At 37.8% G+C, this 6,327-nt stretch overlaps 1 protein-coding gene across 18 annotated transcripts in view; it reads left to right on the forward strand.

The window, feature by feature from the left end:
• The window catches only part of MIPOL1 (mirror-image polydactyly 1), a 567,089-nt gene that overhangs the window by 201,063 nt on the left and 359,699 nt on the right, over window positions 1-6,327 (forward strand). The gene's annotated exons all lie outside the window — the stretch shown is intronic.

The raw sequence follows: 6,327 nt of genomic DNA on the forward strand, positions 1-6,327 counted from the left end.
ATCTCTGAAGGATCAAAGAGAACCTGAACAATACTACAGTAGCAGAGAAGGGAAAATGTTCTTACTTTCACTGAAGAAAGAAAATAGGGTCTACAAGCCATTGAATTTCACTTTGATTCTTACTGAAATTCTAGCAGATTTTATTATTAAATGGTTGTTTAGAGAATATCTGAAAAAGTAAGAAGTAATCACAATGCAGTAATCTTATTCATGGCTTCATTAAGAACAGGTCATGCCAGATCAAAATAATTTCTTTTTATGTTAAGGTTTATAGTTCAGTAGAACTGGAAAATGCCACATATGGAATTTAATTAGATTTTAGCAAAGCATTTAATAAAGCTTATTGTGCTTTTCTTATGGATAAGATGGTGAAATGTAGACTTGACAATAGTATACATAAGATGATTTGGAACTGGTTGAGTAGCTAGACCCAAAGTATATCATTACTGGTTTCATGCCAACTTAGAAGTTCTCTAGTGGAGTGTCTCACCAATCTGTTTGTCCGTGTACTATTTTAACATTTTTAATGATTTCTTCAATAAGTGCTTACCAGATTTGCAAGTGTTAGAAGTGATAGCCAAATGTTGGAATCCAATTAGATGTTTTATATAAAACTTAATAGGATTAAATGTGAAGTCTTACACTTGGGTTCAAAAAGTCAACTTCTCAAGTATAAGATGAAGGGGTTAGGTAAGATAGAAGCTTGTCTGATAAAATGTCTAGAGCCAAAGTTCTTATTTAGGTCAGTTTTTTTTAATATCCTGCAACTTGGCCAAATTTATTTATTATCTATAGTAGTTTTTTACTTGATTCTCTAGGATTCTCTAAGTATATCATCATATCACCTTCAAAGCTTAGTCTCTTCTTTTCCTAACTTGATTCCTTCAATTTCTTTTTCTTCTCTAATTGCTATTCTTAACATTACTAGTACCAGATTTAATAAGAGGGGTGATAGTGGACCCACCATCCTTGTTTCATCCCTGATCTTACTGAAAATCCTTTGAGTTTATCCCCATTACATATAATACTTGATGGCTTTAAATAGATTCTACCTATTATTTTAAGGAAAACTCCATTTATTCCTATACTTAATAGGAATGGATGTTGTATTTTGTCAAAAGCTTTTTCTGCATCTTTTTTTTTTCTTTTTGGAGGATAATTGGGGTTGTGACTTGCCCGAAGTCACATGACTAGTAAGTGTGTCAAGCATCTGATGCCGGATTTGAACTCAGGTCCTCCTGATTCCAGGGCTGGTGCTCTATTCATTGCTCCACCTAGCTGCCCCACTTTTCTGCATCTATTGAGATAATCATATGGTTTCTGCTAGTTTTATTGTTGATATGATCAATTATACTGATGGTTTTCCTAATATTGAACTATCCTTGCATTCCTGGAATAAATCCTGCCTGATCAAAGTATATTATTCTTATGATAAGTTGCTGTAGTCTTTTTGCTAAAATTTTATTTAAAATTTTTGTATCTATATTCATGAGGGAAATTGGTCTATAATTTTCTTTCTCCTTTTTGTGTCTTCCTGATTTAGGTATTGGTATCATATTTGTGTCATAAAAAGAATTGGTAGAACTCCTCCTTCACCAATTTTCCCAAGTAGTTTGTAGAGTATTGGAATCAATTGTTCTTTAAATGTTTGATAGAATTTGCAAGTAAATACATCTGCTCCTGGAGATTTTTTCCTAGGGAGTTCACTGATGGCTTGTTCAATATCTTTTTCTGAGGTGGGGTTATTTAAGTAATTTACTTCTTCTTCAGTTAATCTGGGCAACTTATATTTTTGTAAATATTTATCCATTTCACTAAGATTGTCAAATTTATGTGCAAAGAATTGGGCAAAATAATTCTTAATTATTGATTGAATTTCCTCTTCATTGGAGGTAGATTCATCCTTTTCATTTTTGATATTTGTAATTTGGTTATCTTCTTTGTTTTTTTATCATCGACTAAAGGTCTATCAATTTTATTGTTTTTTTATTTTCACAAAACCAGCTCTTAGTTTTATTTATTAATTCAATAGTATTCTTAATTTCACTTTTATTAATCTCTCCTTTGGTTTTCATTATTTCTAATCTAGTATTTAATTGGGATTTTCAATTTGTTCTTTTTCTAGCTTTTTGAATTCAATGCCCAATTCATTGACCTCCATTTTCTCTATTTTATTCATGCATGCATTCAGGGGTATACAACTTCCCCTAAGAATTGCCTTTGCTGCATCCCACAAGTTTTGGTATGTTGTCTCATTATTATCATTCTCTTGAATGAAGTTACGGATTGTTCTATAATTTCTTGTTTGACCCACTCATCCTTTTTTTTTAATGCTTTATTAACTTCTGATTTACATCATTCATTTCCGCCAGATTTTGAGTTACAAATTTTCTCCCCATTTTTCCCCTACCCACTGCCCCACAATAGCAGTCCCACAGGATATCCCCTCCTCCAATCTACTCTCTCCCATATTTTCTCCCATACCACTTTTGACTTTTCCAGTGGGTCTCTATGCCTCAGTGCCTGTATATCTTATTTCCCAATTACATGTAAGATGGTATAAATAATAGTATATATATATATATATACACATACATACATACACACACACATATATATATATATATATATATATTTGAATATTTGATTTTAAAACTTTCAATTCCAGATTCATTCCCTTCCTTCCTTGTCACCCACCCTTACTAGGAAGATAAGCACTTCAGTATAGGTTGTACATGTGTGGCTAATGCAAAACAATAACATAGTAGATATATTTTAAAAGACTGACTATATTTCCCTCCCTCCTATCCCTCCTCCCACTTGTTCTATTCTCTACTTTGATCCCGTCCCTTTTCAAAAGTTGGTGCTTCCAACTTCCCTCCCTCCCAGCCTGCCCTCCCTTCAATCATCCCTCCTCTAATCCCCTTTCCCCCCTACTCTCCTGGAGGGTGAGATGCCCTATTTAGTGTGTATTTCACTCCCTCCTCAAGCCAAATTCAATGGGAATAAGGTAGACCCTTTCCCTTTTGCCTTCCTATTCTTCCCCTCCATTGTAACCATTTTCCCTTGCCTCTTCTGTATGAGATAGTTTACCCCAATCTGTCTCTCCCCATCTCCTCTCATTATATTCCTCTCACCTCTTAATTTCACCTTTTAAGTATCATCCCTTCCTGTTAAATTGGTCCTGTGCCCTCTATCTATGTATACTTGTAAACATATATACACACCTTCACATATGTATTCATTTGCCCATGTACACTCATATATAGACACACACACACACACACACACACATATATATATATATATATTTCTAATCCCTTCAACTACTGAGAAAAGCTTCATAAGTTACAATTATTGTTTTTCCATGTAGGAATGTTAATAGTTCAACTGTGATAAGTTCCTTATGATTCCTTTTCCCTGTTTACCTTCTCATGCTTCTCTTACTTCTTGTATCTACATGTCAAATTTTCTATTCAACTCTGGTTTTTTAAGCAAGAATACTTGAAAGTCCTCTATTCCACTGAATGACCATATTTTCCCCTGAAACATGATACTCAGTTTTGCTGGGTAGGTGACTCTTGGTTTTAATCCCAGCTCCTTGGACCTCCGCAATATCATATTCTAAGCCCTTTGATCCCTCAGTGTAGAAGCTACCAGATCCTGGGTTATCCTGATTGTGTTTCCACAATATTCAAATTGTTTCTTCCTGGCTGCTTGTAATATTCTCTCCTTAATCTGGGATTTCTGGAAGCTGGCTATAATATTCCTAGGAGTTTTCTTTTGGGGATCTTTTCCAGGAGGTGATCTGTGGATTCTTTCAACCTCTAATTTGCCCTCCAGTTCTAAAACACCACGGCAGTTTTCTTTGAGAACTTCCTGGAGGATTATTTCTAGGTTCTTACATTGGTCATGGCTTTCACGTAGTCCAATAATTTTTAAATTATCTCTCCTGGATCTATTTTCCAGTTCAGTGCTTTTTCCCCTGAGATATTTCACATTGCCTTCTATTCTTTCATTTGTTTGGATCTGTTTAACAGCATCTTGATTTCTCATAATGTCATTAGCTTCCATTTGCTCCAATCTAATTCTGAAGCCATGATTCTCCTCATTGAGCTTTTGAGATTCTTTTTCCATCTGGCAAATTTGGCTTTTTAAGGCATTCTTCTCCTGATTGCCTTTTTGAGCCTCCTTTGCCTTTTGAGTCAGTTTGTTTTTTAAGGTATTATTTTCCTCAGTCAGGCTGTTGACTCTCATTTCATAATTTTCTTGCATTGTTCTCATTTCTTTTCCCAATTTTTCCTCCACTTCTCTTATCTGCTTCTTAAGGTCCTCTATGGCCTGTAACCAGCTTGTATTTTCCTTTGAGGGTTTTTGTGCAGGAGTTCTGACTTCACTGTTTTCCTCCTGTTCCATGCTTTGCTCCTTTTTATCCCCAAAATAGGAGTGTAGTGTTGGAATCTTCTGTCTGCTTTGTTTCCTTTGCCTGCTCATTTTGCCACTCAATTACTTGATTTTTGGGCTTTTTGCCACAGTAGGACTCTGCTACCAGACAGGGGAGCTTTCATCCCAAATGATGGGGTTTTCTCAGCTGCTGGAGGTATTAGATGGGTGCCTTCTCTGAGGTCTCCATATGCTCTGGCAAACTGGGCACACACCCCTGGACCTCCACCCTAGACTGCAATCCAGATCCAAGCAGGTTAAAGCAAGAGCGATGACCCCTCAGACTGGTGCTTGGTACCCCTACACTCTGCAGGCCAGGAGATGAAGCTGCTACTTGGCACTGGCTGGCCGTGCCAGCCTCTCACCGGCTTCTCGCCCCGGGGGTAAAAGCCACAGACTCCCACTTACTGGTCCCAAAGTACAGACTGCACTGACCTCTCACTTTGTCCTTGGCATTTATGTGTTGATAAATCTGGAAACGGCCACAGCTGCTGCTGATCTGGAGTCCCCCTGGCCAACTGCTGGTCAGGCCCGCCCTAGGTCTAAAGTCTCTGTTTGGGACTGGTCTCAGCTCCCAGAGTGCTGTGCTGGATTCCTGCCAACCTGCTGGGCTGTCCTCAGCGGGAAGTTAGCTTCTCTGTGTGATTTTGTGGGTTCTGCAGCTCCAAAGTTTGTTTAGAGTCCCCTTTTTACATAGATTGGGGAAGCTGCTAGCCCGAGCCACGGGAAGGTGGTGCTTCTACTCCACCATCTTGGCTCCCATTCTTTTTTTTTTTATTAATTTGTTTGTTTCCTTTTAGTTTACAGGATTCAATTCCACAATTCCTCGAGTTTCACATTTTGTCCCCCTCCCTACCCTCCCAACCAAAGCGGCATAGAGTCAAGTATAGGATCTGTAAATACTTTCACATTATACATTAATCAGGTTATAAAGATGGATTGTATCAGATGGAATGAAAAATGGTAAAGAGGACATAAAACCAAAAAAGAGAAGGAAAAAGATCAGGTATTTTGCTTCCACCTGGATATAAACTCAGTTCTTTCTAGTTCTTTCTCTGGGTGCATATATTTCTCTCCATCATGAGTCTTTTGGAATAGACTTATATCACTGCATTGCTGAGAAGATTTCGGTCTATCAATGTTGGTGTAATGTAATACCAAGCAAAGGCAACTTCCCAGGTTCAAAATACCAGCATAAGTGCTCTCTATTTTATTCAGTGACAAACCAAGAACAGAGAAGATCAAAACATGACATCATTCAAAATACAGCATTTACTAAGTGTGATTAAATAATCTCCAAGTACTACCCCACCCCAGGATCTTCCAATCATTCAATCAATTACAAAGTCCCTGTTCTAAATACTTCTCCACCCCTAGGCTATACCTTAATTAAGTCCACCACAAAGCCCCTCTTCTCAAATGGAGATTAGTTTCCAAACATAAGTAAAATACATTCATTTGCTCAACCATAGAACACAAAAAGGTCAAAAGTTCCCCACCCCTGGATCACAATTGAATCTACCCCAGAGTTACATCAAGTTTAAACACAGCACTTAATACCCAAATGGAGGTCTTTTCTTCATCTTGACACGAGGCAAGTTCTCAGCAATCTTAGTTCCTGGGGAGACAAGGCTTAGCAAGGCCATAAGATACATTGCCAGTCCCTTCATGAATTCATCCTCTGTCTGTAGAACAGTCCTAGAACCCCTGAACACATTAGCAAAGCCCTCTCCCAGGATTTCTGTAAACATACAACAAGAAAATCCTTCTTCAGGGCTTCTGAACCAACAGAAAGGCTCCCAGACCCCTGCAACAACAGCACTGTCCTTCACCAGTGGACAGTATTCATTCTGTCTGCCGGACAGTCTCCAGACCCCTGCAACA

Source organism: Petaurus breviceps, unplaced genomic scaffold (assembly GCF_028583685.1).
Source record: "Petaurus breviceps papuanus isolate PSGF00001 unplaced genomic scaffold, PetGlider_PUasm1.0 164, whole genome shotgun sequence".
NCBI lineage: Eukaryota > Metazoa > Chordata > Mammalia > Diprotodontia > Petauridae > Petaurus > Petaurus breviceps.